Source organism: Rhinoraja longicauda, chromosome 27, assembly GCF_053455715.1.
Source record: "Rhinoraja longicauda isolate Sanriku21f chromosome 27, sRhiLon1.1, whole genome shotgun sequence".
NCBI classification, from domain to species: Eukaryota; Metazoa; Chordata; class Chondrichthyes; order Rajiformes; family Arhynchobatidae; genus Rhinoraja; species Rhinoraja longicauda.
This window is the reverse complement of record NC_135979.1, coordinates 22904106-22921029: the sequence shown is the minus strand read 5'-3', so window position 1 is coordinate 22921029 and position 16924 is coordinate 22904106. Positions and strand designations below refer to the sequence as shown.

The window sequence follows — 16924 nt, the reverse complement described above, 5'->3', positions numbered from 1 at the left end:
ACATTGATACAAAACACTGTATTTTATTTTGAACATGACATTATTTTATCATGTTCATTAGCATAAATTGAACATTGCTGAAGGCACAATACTAATCCTTAAGGCACCCAAAAGTAACAAACTGTCATCCAAAAAATTGTATTCCTTTCTATTTCTGCTTTACATACTGATTAACAGATTTGCAAAGGGCTCCCCTTATATATCCTGCTACTGACAGCATAAAAAAACACAAATATTTGTCAATTGCAATATTGCTTTCTTAAACCATGCTGACTCTGCCTTATATATATGTGTGTGTGCATGTGTACGTTGTTATCACAACCATAATGTTTGTCTGATAACTGATATATCTGGGCTATAGTTCATGAGTTTCTCCATTCTCTTTTGAATAACATTGTCACATTTGCTACCTTTCAATTTGCTGGGATTGTTCCAAAAACTAGGACATTTTGGAAGATCACCACTAATGCATCCATTATTCTAATTACTTTCAATGATTGTGCTTGCAAATCACTCCAACGCCTCCTTTAGCCACATTCTCTAACTCAGCCCCATCAAGTTAATTATTCTGTATGTAAATCACCTAAATCCCAAATCAAATTAGACTGGAGCCTTGAAACTCTGTCAAGTAGCATAATAATTTGATATGCTTTACAAAGGAATTCATTTGAATCCTGCAGTGACATTAAGAACAGTGCAGGGGATTGGGGATCGGGAGATACAGAGAAGCAATCAGTGATGGGAGGAACAGGAATATGTGACCAGTCTTGCCATCCATGCCTTTCATTCTGATGTGCACATTAAGATTTTAAGATTTAGGAGTAACGCTGGTTATTCCTCCACACCTTCCATCACAATCCATACCACTACCACACCAGAGCAGGATCATGTTCCTAACTCATAACCATCTATCCCACATTACACTGTTGTGATTGTATCTGATTCCACCACCCCCTTTGGCAGTAAGTTCAAGCTATCAACAACTCCGTTTAAAAAATGCTCCTCATGTATCTATATACTAAAATTCTCATTTGTTTGTTTGTTTGTGACCGAACTTCAGCCAAAACGGTACACGATAGCGCAACAATTTTAGGCCCACCTTACTAATCGTTGTCACTTTAATGATAATGCAAGTAGTTTTATTGAAATTGATGTTATATTTTAAAAGTTATTCATATTATAAAGTTTAAATATATCTCCTAGGGAGGGAGGGGAGGAGGGAGGGTGGGATGGAGGGAAGGGGAGAGGGAGGGAGGGGGAGGATAAGTGGGGTTGAGGGGGATGGGGTGGGTGAGGGGGAGGGAGAGGGGGAAGGGGAGTGGAGGGGGAGGGGGGTTATAGGGAGGGGGAGGAAGGAGAAGGGAGGGAGGGGGAGGAGAGGAAGAGGGGAAGGGCAGGGGTCAGGAGGGAGGGGGGAGGCGGGGGGGGGAGAGAGGGAAGGTGGAGAGGAGAGGGTGCTGCACCAATGACAATAGACAATAGGTGCAGGAGTAGGCCATTCGGCCCTTCGAGCCAGCACCGCCATTCAATGTGATCATGGCTGATCATTCTCAATCAGTACCCCATTCCTGCTTTCTCCTCATACCCCCTGACTCCGCTATCCTTAAGAGCTCTATCTAGCTCTCTCTTGAATGTATTCAGAGAATTGGCCTCCACTGCCCTCTGAGGCAGAGAATTCCACAGATTCACAACTCTCTGACTAAAAAAGTTTTCCCTCATCCCTGTTCTAAATGGCCTACCCCTTATTCTTAAACTGTGGCCCCTGGTTCTGGACTACCCCAACATTGGGAACATGTTTCCTGACTCTAACATGTCCAACCCCATAATAATCTTATACGTTTCTTTAAGATCCCCTCTCATCCTTCTAAATTCCAGTGTATACAAACCTAGTTGCTCCAGTCTTTCAACATATGACAGTCCCGCCATTCCGGGAATTAACCTGGTAAACCTACGCTGCACGCCCTCAATAGCAAGAATATCCTTCCTCAAATTTGGAGACCAAAATTGCACACAGTACTCCAGGTGCGGTCTCACTAGGGCCCTGTACAACTGCAGAAGGACCTCTTTGCTCCTATACTCAACTCCTCTTGTTATGAAGGCCAACATTCCATTGGCTTTCTTCACTGCCTGCTGTACCTGCATGCTTCCTTTCCGTGACCTGTACCTGCATGCTTCCTTTCAGTGACAGGAGAGGTTCGGGCTCAACGGGTCCATTTGGTCTAGTCCCCTTTAAAACTCTTTCCTCTCACCTTAAACAAATACCCTCTTGCTTTTAAACCCCCTACCATGGGGAAAAAAGATTCTATCTGCCCCTTATAGTTTCACATACATCAATCATGTCACTACATGTTTCCTTCCCTCCAGGGAAAACTAACCCATCCGATACAATTTCTTCCCATAACTGATCTCCCAATTCAGGCAATTTCCTGGTGAATCTACTCTGCACTCTTCCCAGTGTAACACATATTTTATATGCTGTAATGAACAGAAGTGCCCACAATATTTCAAAAGTGATCTAACCAATGTTCAGTTGGGGCAGCACAGTAGAACAGCTCGAATTTCTGCCTCGCAGCACCAGAGACCCAGGTTCAATCTTCTCAGCTGCCCTCTTTATGCAGTTTAGTCATTCTACCTTTGACTGTGTGGGTTTCCTCTGGGTTATTCGCTTTCACCCCACATCACAAAGACATAATGGATGGTAGATTTGTTGTCGTTGTAAATTTCCTGAGTGGGTAAGTGAGTGATAGAATTTTGGAAGGAGAAAGGGGTTTGAAAGTAATATGAAAATAAAAATTGGATTAATGTCGGGTTTATGCAAAACGGGTGATTGATGGACAGCACAGACTTGGTGGACCAGAAGGCCTGTTTTCATGGTCTATCTCTCAATGATATCCCAACTTTTATATTCAACGCCCCAAAATATGAAGGTGAGCAAGCCATATGCCTTCTTCACCATCCTATCTATCCATGTTGCCAATTTCAGGGAATTCTGGACGAACTCCGATGTCCCTCTGATTATTAACATTTCTTAATACCCTATCATTCTCTGTATATGTCTATCCCAATCTGACTTCTCAAAATACAGCACCTTGGACTTGTAAAATTAAATTCCATTGCCAATGATCCGCCCAACTCTCCATCTGATCTATATCTTCTAGCCTTGAACAACCTTCCTCGCTATCCACACCACCATAAACATTTGTGTCATGTGTAAACAGTAATCATACCTCCTACATTCACATCCAAATTGTTAATATATTATCGCAAAAATAAAGATGCCAACACTAATCCCTGTGATAGACTATTGGTTACAGGCTGCAGAACTGTGTCTCGGACATGGTGGTGAGCAACACAGAGGCCCCACAGGGGACAGTCCTCTCTCCCTTCCTGTTTACCATCTACACCTCAGGCTTTAGATATAACTCCGTCTCCTGCCACTTGCAGAGGTTTTCAGATGACACTGCAATTATGGGCTGCATCAGGGAGGGGAGGGAAGCGGAATACAGAGGTGCAGTCAACGACTTTATTGAGTCACCTGCAGCTCAACACTGACAAACTAAGGAGTTGGTAGTAGACTTCAGGAGAGGAACAACCCTGTCCCGTCTCCATCAATGGTGTGAATGTGCAGTTTACCAGGGAGTACAAATACCTTGGAGTGTACTTGGACAGTAAACTGGACTGGTCCAGGAACGCTGAGGCCCTGTACAAGAAGGGGCAGAACCAGCTGTACTTTTTGAGAAGGCTCCGGTACTTCAACGTCTGCAGTAAGATGCTGCAGATGTAGCCAGTGCCATCTTATTCGCTGCGGTGTGCTGGGGCAACAGGGCAAAGGCTGCGGACGCCAATAGGATCAACAAACCCATCAGGAAGCCTGGCTCTGTCCTGGAGGCGGAGTTGGATTCATGGGAGGTGGTCTTGGAGGGGAGAATGTTTCTCAAACTGCAGAGCATCCGGGACAACACTACTCACCCCCTCTATGACACACTGGCCATCCTGAGGAGCACCTTCAACAACAGACTGGTTCCCACAAGATGCAGGACAGAATGCCACAGATCCTTCTTCCCTGTGGCTATCAAACTTTATAACCCCTCCCCCTTCTGTCGTGGGGTAGACCGAGACTAACTCCCCTCCCCTTTTCCTCCCCCTCCCCTCCCCTCCTCAGTCTTTGCATCCCCAACACTTTCCACTCATCACTTTAATGTCATGTTTCATGTATTTTGTGTTTTTTATAATAATAATAATAATAATTCATTTATGTTATATAGTGCCTTATCGCATGCTCAAAGCGCTTTACAAAAACAATTAACATAGAAACAAACAGACAAACTATCCTGACGGAAAAGCGGCGAATACACAACGACAGCGTCCTCTCACGTCAGGGTCCGGCAGTAGACATTAAAAAGCACAAGACACACAGATATAATTTTTTACACAAAACAGCCATCACAGTGATTGCTCTAGGCATACCCTCACTGTGATGGAAGGCAAAGTCTTATCTCCTCCTCATTCTTCTCCCGTGGTGCCACGAGGTGATCGAGGCTCCCAACTTTTTGAAGCCCCCACCGGGCGATGGAAAGTCCCAGGGCCGAGCCGAGCAGGCCGATGAAAGTCCTGAGCCCCCACCGGGCGATGGAAAGTGCTGCGGCCGAGCCACGCAGGGCGATGAAGGGCCTGCGGGCGGGTCGATCGTACCTCGCGCTTCGGGCGGTCGAAGCTGCTACGGCTGGAGCTCCCAAAAGCCGGTCGCCAGCCAGGGACCTGCGAACTCCCGATGTTGCGGTCTGCAGGGCCCACGGCCGAAGCCTCCGAGATGGTAAGTCCAGGCCCTGCGACCGGAGTCTTTGAGGTCGATCCCAGCTGGAGGCTGCCGACTCCACGATGTTAGGCCGTAGCGCGAACGGAGATACGACACGGTAAAGGTCGCATCTCCGTTGAGGAGATTTGAAAAAAAGGTTTCCCCCAACCCCCCCACCACCCCCCCACATACACAGAGTTAAAAATAAAACAAAACGTACATTTAACGATGACAATGACAAAAAAACAACAAAAAAAACAGAGAGACTGCCGGTGAGCCGCAGCTGCAGAACACAGCCACGCCCCTGTGTGACTGTTGACAGATCAATTTCCCTCCTGGGATAAATAAAGTTCTATCGTATCGTATCATTACAGACTTCCAATCAGAAAAGGATCCTTCCTCCACCACCTCCGATTACCAAGCTAATGTTTCAATTTTATTTGCCAGGACACCATTCATCCCATGTAGACCAGCCTACCATGCAGAATGTTGTCAAGTGTCTTACTAAGGCCCATGTAGGTAACATCCTCTGTTCTGTTTTCATCAATCTTCTTGGATACCTCCTCAAAATAATCAAGTTAGCGAGACACAATTTAATTAGTTTAGTTTATTATTGCAACGTGTACCAAGGTACAGTGAAAAGCTTGTTTCGTGCTATCCAGTCAGGGAAATGACTGTACACAAATACAATCTACCCAAGCACAGTGCACAGATACAGAATAAAGGGTATAACGTTTAGTGCATGATTAAGTCCAATAAAGCCTGATTAAAGATAGTTCAGAGATCTCCAATGAAGTATGTGGGACATCTCTAGCTGGTGAGACTACGGTTCAGTTGCCTAATAATAGCTGCGAAGAAACTGTTCCTGAATCTGGAGTATGCATTTTCAAACTTCCGTACTTTTTTTGCCTAATGGGAAAGGGGAGAAGAGGGAGTGACCAGGGTGAGACTGGTCCTTGATTATGCTGGTGACCTTGCCAAGGCAGTATGAACCATAGATAGAGTCAATGGAACAGAGTTTGGTTTGTGTGTTGGGCTGGGCTCCAACTCTCTGCAATTTCTTGCAGTCTTGGGTGGATCTGTTCCCAAACCATGCTGTGATGCATCCTGGTAAAATGCTTTCTATGGAGCATCTGTAGAAGTTAGTGAGGGTTGTTGGGGACATGTCAAACTTCCTAACTCTTCTATGGAAATAAAGGCATGGTGTACTTCTTGGCCATTGATTCAATGTGGCTGGTCCAGGACAAATTGCTGGTGATATTTATTACTAAGAACTTGAAGCTTTCAACCAGTTCTATTACGGCACCCTCAATGTATGTGGTGTGGAGCACTTTGCACCTTTGTCTTGCTGACATTGAGGGAGAGCTTGTTGTCTTGGCACCAGGTTACAAGGTTCTCAATCTCCTTCCTGTAGTCCCTCTCGTCATTTATTGATATCCGGCCCACTACAGTGGTGTTGTCTTCAAATTTGTAAACTGAGTTAGTTTGGTCTTTGGCTGCGGAGTTATGAAAGTATGAGTATTGATCTTCATCAGTCAGGGTATAGAGTATAGAAGATAGACACAAAAAGCTGGAGTAACTCAGTGGGATTGGCAACATCTCTGATGAGAAGGAATGGATGACCCGAAACGTCACCCATTCCTTCTCTTCAGAGATGCTGCCTGTACCGCTGAGTTACTCCAGCTTTATGTGTCTATCTTCGGTTTAAACCAGCATCTGCAGTTCCTTCTTACAATTATAGAGTATAGAAGTTTAGATTTTATGTTACCGTTCTACAAGATGGCGGTTAGACCACATTTGCGGTGTTCTATTTTGGTTATCCTGCACACAAACTCTATCTACGAGAGACAGAGAGAGGAATGCTCTTTCACCCACACCCACCACTCCCTCCCATGATTTAATTGTTGACCTATTAAGATCTAGAGTAACAACAAGTGGAAGATTACAGAATGTATCTGTGTTTATTTTCATGGATCTCTTACAAGGGGGTCACACAAAGCGTCTTAATATAAACATGACACTGCAGAGCAAATTATATTGGATTAAGAAACATCCAACTTTCATTGTTATTCATTTGGGTCTTTTGTGCCAGTGTTCAGCCCAATGCATATTCACCAAACATTCACTGTTCTGAAATGGGATCTCAACCTCTGTCTATCTTCAACCCTAACTCCTAAGAGATACAATAATCAGAGTGTAATGGAGCTATACAGCACAGAAATAAACCCTTTGGCCAATCTGTACATGCTGATCTAGTTGACAATTTGGGCTTGTCCCATTTGCCTGCATTTGGCCCATTTCCATACATCTAACCAAATGTCTTTTGAAAGTTGGAATTGTATCCACTTCTATAGATTCCTTTGGCAGGTTATTCCACTTACGGACTACCCTTCGAGTTGCAGCTGAGGTCCCTCTTAAATCTATCATCATTTACCTAAAGCCTAACTCTAGTTGTAGAATTCCCTAATCTGGGAAAGACGATAAATGTTCATTTTATCCATACCTCTCATGATCTTGTACGCCTCAGGTCGCACCTCAGCTACGTATGCTCAAAAAAACTCCCAGCATATCCAGCCTCTACCTCAAGCCCAGAAATCCAGGTAACATCCTAGTGAATCTTTTTAGCACCCTTTCCAACTTAATGACATTTTTCCTGTACCTGAGTGACTAAACACTTGTACAGTTGCATCATAGATGGGTGGTAGCAAGTCTGTAGATGACACCAAGAATGCTGAGCTCACGGATTGTGAGGAAGGCTGTCAAGTATACAAAGGAATTTAGATAGATCAGCTCCAGAAATGGGCAGAGAAATGGCAGATGGAGTTTAATCCAAGCAAGTGTGAGGTGTTGCACTTTGGGAGGTCAAATGCAAGGGGAAAATGTACAAATAATGGCATGGCCCTTCAACAGCATTGATGTACAGAGGGATCTTAGGGTCCAAATCCATAATTCCTGAAAGTGTCAACACAAGTACAAAGAGTGGTAAAGAAGGCATGTGGTGTGCTTGCTTTCATAGGTTGAGACATTGAGTACAAGAGTCAGAAAGTCATGATGCAGGACCTTTACAGGACTTTTTTTTAAACTGCATTTGGAGGTGCAGTTCTGGATATCCATTACAGGAAGGATGTGGAGCCTCTGAAAAGGGTACAGAGGAGGTTTACAAGAATTATGCCAGGATTAGAGGGTAATAGATACAGGGAAAGGTTGGACAGACGTGGATTGTTTTCTCTGGAATGTTGAGGTTGCAGGGAGAGCTAAGTAGTACATAAAATTATTGGAGGGGTAGATAGGATGAATGGTCAGAACATTTTTCCCGGGATGGAAAAATCAAATACTAGAAGGCATGGCTTTAAGAGAAGGGTAAAAATTTTTTTACACATTTACACATAGGACAGTGGATGCCTGGAAACTATTGCTGGGTGGTTGAGGCAGATACAATAGTGGCATTTAATAGACTTTTGATGGGCATACAGATATATAGGGAATGGAAGGATATGGGTTGTGTGCAGACAGATAAGAGTTGGTCTTGACATCATGTTTTGCACAAACATTGTGGGCCAAAATGCCTCTTTTTGTGTAGGATGGAACTGCAAATGCTGGTTTATACTGAAGGTAGACACAAAAAGCTGGAGTAACTTAGCGGGTCAGGCAGCATCTCTGGAGAAAAGAAATAGGTGACTTTTCGGATCAAAACCCACCTTCAGACTGAGAGGGGAAGAGGGAAATTAGAGGAATGAAAATGACAAAAACAAAGCAGACGGCATTGATTGGCAAAAAGCCCACAATGGTCCATTGCTGGCTGAGAAGGTGAAAACGTAGGGATAAGAACAGTGAAACTAGCAAGATGACTAGCATGGGGTAGGGACAGAGAGAGAGGAAATCCAAGGGTTACTTGAAATTAGCTAAATCAATATTCATGCCGCAGGGTTGTCGGCTTCATTAAACTGACCTTTTCAAACAACTCTACAAGATTGGTAACACACGATTTCTACTGTCTATCTGTGCAGTCTGTGCCTATCCAAATGTGTGGAGACCCTATATCCAAATGTCCCCTCTAACTACTTTCCCACAAGTCAAGCTTGCCGGCCTGTAGTTTCCTAACTTGCCCTTACTACTCTTCTCAAATAATACAAAATTAGCTACCCACTAGTCTTCCAGGACTTCATCTGTGGCTAAAGATTATATATGTGTATATGCAAGGGCCTCTGTAATTTCATCCCTAGCTTTCCCCAAGGTCGAAGGATCCAATTGCTCAAGCCCTGGGGATTTATCCTCCTAATGAACTTTAAAACCACCAGTGCATCCTCTTTGGTAATTTGTATATTATCGAAGGCATCTATGCCTCAATTCCTTCATTTCCATGATCTTCTTCTCTTGTAATGAATGAGAAATATTCATTTAATAACTCCCCCATTTCTTGTGGCTCTACACAAACGCAGCCACGCTGAACTTTAAAGGGATCTATTATTTCACTAGTCCCCCAATTATTCTTATTATACCTGTGGAATCTCTTAAAATTCCCCTTTGCCTACCTGCCACATCCATTTCATGTGCTTTTTTGGCCCTTCAGATTGCCTTGTATATTCCCACACTTCTTATACTCGCAGAGGGATTCACTTAATCCTGATTGCCTAAATCTAGCAAATGCATACGAGCTATGGCATTTTCTTTAAATTACTGAAATACTTAGATTAAGATTTATTTTAGAAATTAAATACATTATCCTTCCAATAACAACAATTTTTCCTATCTATTGTTAATCCATACCTTTGTTTATTCACTAATTCTTCTTCAGCAGCAGGGCACAATATTGTAAATCAAATGACTGTATATTTGTGAAAGTGAACTACTATCAGAACCCTAAAAATAACAGGAAACGAAAGAGCAATATTTGCGTATCCTTCCATATGAGGGAGAATAAACAGAACCCCCTGCAGAAAAATAAACTGAGGATTCAGTTATTCATTCTAATGTTGCAACTCAATATCTTATGTTAATGTTTTAAAATATTCCAAGACGCACACAAGGATGTTATCAAAGAGCCATACAAAAAGATACCTTCACCAGAAGAATATAATCATTAGAAAAGGAAACAAATATGTATTAATTTCATTGTTTAAAATTATTCTAGATAAGATCATAACTTAAGTATTTCACATTTAAATATTTCAAAAACATAACAGAAAAGTGCAGTAGCGAATGATGATTTATTTTCTACATTTAATGAAGACAGTGGCATAGCTTGCATATTATAACTGCAGTTTTTCTATCCGCTCCCCCACCCTTACCAAACATTAATATTTTCCCTGGGCTTCAGTGTTGGTATTGTTTGATCTGCCACGCACATTTATGCAGCGCAATTTGCCTTTAGCAATTTGTCAACCAATGAACTAAAACAACAATTTGTCAACCAAAACAACAAAAATACAAAATTTTAAGCAAAAAGATACACAAAATGTGAGACCTAGAGAAAGCTGACTGGGAGGATAAGAAAATGGGAAACAAAGAATAAATCAAAAACTTTATGTGCGTGAATCGGAAGAAAAATGTTGAAAGCCTTTAATGAGACAAGGGGACTGGTCTTTTGGACGAAAGACCACATTAGAACTGAAAGTCATAAATGAATCTCTCAGGCCAAAGAATTCTACAAATTTGATTCTTTTAGATTATGAGACAGAGATGGTTGTCAGTTTTGTTACGCACCAATGTCACACTTGGGCTAGGGGAAACTTTTCTACTTCCATCAGTCTTAGTTCAATTCCTGTATTCAAATTAGCAGATACACATTTTCAATGTCCACAATAATCCTGACTAATTTTGAGAGAATTAACCTTGCATCACTTTACACGTGTTTTGTCACAATTGCAGGCAAATAATCACAATTACAAATAATGTAAATTATTTGCGGAGCAGAACACAAATCCTACGCGTTTCCTCAGAAACAATTAAAAACCCAACTTTAGGTTGGCCAAAGAACATTAAATGCCTTTAAACAATCCTTTTCGCACCTCCGAATACAGTTATTTTTATGCATCTGGACATCCCGATATCCATGCGAAAATACAACGGCAAGTTGAACGCAGACGGCCCGACGTCCCTTAGCACCGCAGTTCGGAGAGGCTGGCAGTGATTTACTTTTTGTTTCACGCTGTCGGAACACAACTCCACGCCTTGGACATTTAGGACGCTATCTGCATTCCAGGACAAATATCACGGGCACTCACCTCTCTGCTCCCCGCGACAGGAGAGAGGGATAAAGCCGTGGACGTGCAGGCACGTCTCCACTAATAAACTTCAGCTGCCGAGTCGACTGGAACCCAACGCCGGGGAGCGGGGTCGGCAGCTGAGCCGAGCGGCGGCACTGCCCGGCTGGGCGCTCCCGCTCCCCGGCTGACAGATGGGCAGAGAGGGGGGAGGGCGAGGGGCGGGGAAACAAGGCCTGCCCACATGCCGGCTGGAGGGGAGGGGAGGTTGGAAGGAGGGGAGGGGAGGTTGGAGGGGAGGGGAGGTTGGAGGGGAAGGAAGGGGAGGGGGGTAAGGGAAGGGGGAGGAAGGCAGGAGTGGAAGGGGGAGAGGAGAGGAAGGGGAGAGGAGGGAGGGGGGATGGGAAGGAGGGAAGGGAAAGGGGAGGGGGAGGGGAAAAGGGGGGAGGGGAAAAGGGGGGAGGGGAAAAGGGGGGAGGGGAAAAGGGGGGAGGGGAAAAGGGGGGAGGGGAGGGCGGAAAGGGGAGGCGGGGAAAGGGGATGGGAGGGGGGATAGGGGATGGGGAAGAAGGGGAGGGGGAAGTGTTGGGGAGGGGGAAAGGGGAGGTTGGAGGGGAGACTGGAGGGGAAGGGAAGGGGGGGTAAGGGAAGGGGAGGTAAGGGAAGTGGAGGGGGGCGGGGGGAGAGGAGGGGAAGGGGAGAGGAGGGGAAGGGAGGGGAGAGGAGGGAGGGAGGGAGGGGAGAGGAGGGAGGGAGGAAGGGAAGAGGGAGGGAGGAAGGGAAGGGGAAGGGGGGAAGAGAAGAGGGGTAGGGGGGAAGAGAAGAGGGGTAGGGGGAAGGGAAAGGGGAGGCGGGAAAAGGGGAGGGGGAAAGGGGATGGGAGGGGGGAAAGGAGGTGGGAAAGGATGGGAGGGGGGAAAGGAGGGGAGGGGGAAAGGGAAGGGGGAGGGGGGGAAAGGGAAGGGGGGGAAAGGAGAGGGGGAGATGCAAAGCGGGGAAGGGTGAGGGGAAGCGGGGGGTGAGAAGCTTGGGGAGGGAGAAAGGGGAGGGGGGGAGAGGGAGAAGCGTGGGTGGGGGGGAGAGGGAGAAGGGTGGGGGGGAGAGGGAGAAGCGTGGGGGGGGAGAGGGAGAAGCGTGGGTGGGGGGGAGAGGGAGAAGCGTGGGGAGAGGGAGAAGCGTGGGGAGAGGGAGAAGCGGGGGGAGAGGGAGAAGCGGGGGGGGGGGATGGAAGCGGGGGGGAGAGATGGAAGTGGGGGGGGAGAGGAAGAAGCGGGGGGGAGGGAGAAGCGGGGGGGGGGGGAGAAGGAGAAGCCGGGGTGGAGAGGGAGAAGCGGGGGGGGGGGGGGTAGGGAGAAGCGGGAGGGGGGGAGGGAGAAGCGGGAGGGGGGAGGGAGAAGCGGGAGGGGGGGAGGGAGAAGTGGGGAGAGGAAGAAGCGGGGGGAGAGGAAGAAGCGGGGGCAGAGGGAGAAGCGGGGGCAGAGGGAGAAGCGGGGGGAGAAGGAGAAGCGGGGGGAGAGGGAGAAGCGGGGGGGAGAGGAAGAAGCGGGGGGGGGAGAGGAAGAAGCGGGGGGGGAGAAGTGGGGGGGAGAGGGAGAAGCGGGGGGGGGGAGTAGCGGGGGATGGGGAAAGCGGGGGGAGAAGCGGGGGTAGCGAGAAAAGCGGGGCTCGCGAAAGAAACGGGGGAGGGGAGTCCTTGGTGGAGGTTGTGCGGGGGGACAAGAAGGGGTATCCGTGGTGGTGGGAGAGCAGGGAGGGGATTCTGTGATGGATAGGGCGACAGGTTAGAGAGCCGAGGGTAGCAGCGCAGTGTGGACCAGTCGCACTTCCTTTCGATGCTTGGTTAGGGTCACGGACAGTGTGTAGTCCGTGCCCCGCTCGGCCGAGAGACATCACCATGATGGTCAGTGAGGGCAGCGAAACACTGAGCCGGGGATCATCATCAGGGATGGACGGGCGGTGTGTTCGGGTCACGACCTTACCCTCCACAGAGACTGCCGGACCCGCTCCGTTTTTCACTCCAGATCCCAGCAGCTGCCGTCCTTTTCTCCGGTGGGAGACAGTAAGACGCTCGCTCTTTCCCGGAGCCCTCCGGAAGGAGGGAGAGAGGGAGCGAGCGATGGGCGATGTAATAATACCCATCGCTGTTATTTATAACGGGCTCGATGTAGATTTCGGACAGTAGCCGCCCAGAGCAGCCCCGGTGGGGACCGCGAACAGACGCGGACAACAGACAACTCCCGCCTCGGGCCGGGCTCCGGAGTGCGGAGTGTTTGGGTATCCCGGTGTCCGGGCGGTCAGTGTGGGGTCCGTGAGAGGTGCCCACTGCGAGAGCTTTCGGACCCGGTGAGAGTTGACAGTTGGCGGGACCCTCTAACGTCAGGGAGCGGGTAGTCCGCTCCACCTTCCCCGGAGCATCCCATTTGCAGCGGGCACGGACGGGCTCGTCTGCAGCCAGAGATTTATTTCCGACCAGACTGCCCCTGACCCACGGCAGACCCCAGACGGACCCCAGACTGTCCCAGACCCGGGGCAGTCCCCAGACCCCGTTGCCCCTCGCCCGCTGCTATGCTATGGCTCGGTCTGCCTACCTCCGCGGCTCTAACGAGAGTTGGGTACCTCCACCGCCGACTTTATCCGGGTGAAGTTTCCCATCCCGGACTCGGGTTCGCTGCTCACTGTTGGCTGCCGGCGTGCGTGCGTGCTCCCCCCACCGTTACTCCCTCCGACCCCTCGGTGCCCCGGGTAGTGCCTGCAGCGGTGGGGCTGGCTGCCACTGCTCGGGCTCGCTTGGCGCGCTGCTCCGTGTCCTGCCCGCCGCACACGACAGGCACATGCTGCTGATGCTGATGCCGATGCCCGCTCAGCTGGCAACTCAGGGCCAACTGCCAGCCGCGGCGCGCGCGCGCGCACACCCCCCCCCGCCAACCACCGACAACCCGCGGCACGCGCACACCGTCCTCCCTCCCACTTCCACCCGCCAAATGCCGGCAGCCCCACGCGCTCCCGTCCGAGGCGCGCGCCCAACTGCCAACTGCCGGCAGCCCGCGCGCACAACTGCCAATCACCGGCAGCCCGAGTACCACCCCTACCACCATTCACAGACTGCCCCGCGTGCCGCCCCAGCCTGTCACCCCAGCCTGTCACGTGACAGCAGTCCGCGTGCCGGACCAAACCATCACGTGACAGCAGTCCGCGTGCCGCCTCCACCCCAACTGTCAACAGCCCGCGTGCCACCATCTCCACCCCTCACGTGACAGCAGCCTGCGTGCCGCTTCTCCACCAATCACTGGTAGCCTTCGTGACGGGTGCCCGCGTGCCGCTGCCCCGGTGGTCTTAATGAGGCCCACCCACGCCCCCGCCACCCCCAGAGCTGGAGACCTGGTCTGCCGCCTGTGGGTGCCAGAGGCTGAAGTTAACCTACAAAATCTCGTCGATGTTCAGCAAATCGGGCGGCGTCTGGGCGGGGATCGAGCCTGCAGCTGCGGGGAGAGTAACCCTTCGGCTGGTGGGGGCGTCGCTGCGGGCTACAATCGGGACCGGGGCTGTGGTCGTAGCTGCAGGCTGCCACTCCCGTGCTCCCCCAATGCCGAGTTCCCACGTTTCGCCAGTGTTGTATCGGACTGTGGCGGGAACGGGACAGTGGCCGGAGCTTTGGTGGAGTTCCTACTTTTCCTTGGGGTTGTGGCCAAGACTGTTTTCGAGCCGATGCCGAGTTCCCACGTTTCGTCGCGCAGTTTTGATGAGGGAGGAGTATTGAGGAAATATCAGCAACTCGCCACGGCACTGGGTCAAAAGTCTCCTTTGAATCCGACCTCAAGACACTCCTCCACCGACGTGAGCGCAAAACCAAACAAAAACTGGACAAAAATAATAGTAATTGCTCAAGGGCTAAGCAGCTCCTGTGGAGAGAGAAACAGAGGTAACGTTTCAGGTTGATGACCTATATCAGAACGGGTCAATCCTGGTGACGAACGGAAGAGCTGGTTTAATGTCAGTATTACATCCCAAAGATTCATATTTGTCCAGAGGAAAGGATAAATGCATTTGCATGTTACAAATGGCCGAAGCAGCTACATCAGAGTAGGAATGGAGAATTAAACTGAAAGCTCTGGGCCATCCTGCATGGTGAATGGAGATGTCTTGCAATGTGTTTACATGACCACATTATAATAAATGTGCAAGGTAACCTCTGATATAAGTCACAGTACATGTTGCGAGATGTTATTCGACACTGGACAACTACTAACATATTTGGTTTTCAATGATGGCTTAACCTTTTGTGCTTTTGTCTGTGGAAGAGGATCTTGAGGTCAGATTCAATGGGGAGTTTTGTGAGGTGGTGGTTTTATGAAGGTAGTGGATGTTATATACATGGATTTGCGTAAGGCTTTTGATGAGGTCCCTCAGGGTAGACTGATCCAGAAGATTAAGATGTATAGTATTCACAATGACTTCGTTGAATGTGTAATGTATGCAACGTTTGTACACCGCATTAACAGGTGCCTGCTGGAGGGAGGCGGGCATTAAAGAGAGACTTGCAGATTTCATCAATGTCAAACGTCTATTGTGCTAGTCACAACCGGGTTTTACACATTACATGGTGTCAGAAGTGGGATCAGCTGGAGCACTGTGTGCAAACCATGAAAAATATTATGAAGAAAGACAAGCGCAGCGATCATGACCCCATGTATGCCATCCTTGAATACCGCAACACCCCCCTTGATGGGACATGCGGTTATGCCCACTCACTGCTACTCAGTACTGAGTACCGCAGAAACAGGAAGGACATACCACCCGCACACGAAGCAGCTGAGCCATGCCCTGGCAACATGCAACAAAAGAGCGCAAAAACTCTCCCAGACGAGATGGAGAGTCTCCCAGATGCCAGAACAATCCCCCAGACGGAGCAAGTCCCCCAGACGCAAGAGAGCAATCACAGTCCGCATCGCAAACCAATGCGGTGAGGGAACCCGCATGAGAGCAATCACAGCCCGCATCGCAAGGTAATGCGGTGGGAGAACCTGCTCGCAGCGTGCCAAGCCACACACACAACAGAAATGCAACACAGAACAAGTCGGAAATATGACTCGCACAAGAGGTGGGCGGTTGTCAACACCCCCAACTCGGCTTGTTATGTAAAATAGTTAGGCGAGAGTAAAAGAAGGCAATGTAATATATATATATGTTTATTTGAGTTTATGATTTGGACACAGTTATTAATCCTCATAAGATGCCATCTGAAGATTTAAGTGATAAATCCCTTTTATGAATTTTACGATTAATTTGTGACAAAGTTGAAGGGGGAGATGTAATGTATGCAACGTTTGTACACATAATCAACAGGCGCCCGCTGGAGGGAGGCGGGCATTAAAGAGAGACTTATAGTTTTCATCGATGTCAGACGTCTCTTTATTGTGTTAGTCATAACCGGGTTTTACACGAGATATTAGATATTAACTGGCTTGTGGTGGAAGGTGAATATTCTGGCTGGAGGTCTGTGACCAGTGGAGTTCCACAACAATCTGTTCTGAGAACTCCGCAATTTGCGATATATGGATATATATTAGACCAAGTGGACCCGTTGGGCCCCATTCCTCGTAGGGTTTCCATTGGGACTTGGGGAAATCGCGTTTCTTCTTTAAAATAAATAGCTTTAAAAAAAAATTAAATTAAAATGCTATGTAAAACAACCGCGTGCACAGCAACCCTAACGATCCCTGAACCTATTTGCGGCGAAAGCCACTTTACCTGTGGCCCATGCGTGCAGCAATGGCAACCCGCAGCGAACGGAAATCACAGCCCATTTTTTCCATCCAACTCGACGGCCATTCCTCGTTGGGTTTCCATCGTGACATGGGAATATCGTGTTTGTTCTTTGAAATAAATGGCGTTTTTTCTTTAAACTAAAATAAATCCTATCTGGAAT

The 16924-nt window shown here is 48.2% G+C and overlaps 1 protein-coding gene across 1 annotated transcript in view; it reads right to left on the bottom strand.

Moving 5' to 3' along the window:
* The window catches only part of LOC144606604 (adhesion G protein-coupled receptor B2-like), a 264431-nt gene extending 250500 nt beyond the window's left edge, over positions 1-13931 (bottom strand). Inside the window, exon 1 of the mRNA XM_078422876.1 lies at positions 13587-13931. The gene's annotated coding sequence lies outside the window, so the exon portion shown is untranslated. The remainder of the gene's footprint in view (positions 1-13586) is intronic.
* Between the last annotated feature and the right edge of the window lie 2993 nt (positions 13932-16924).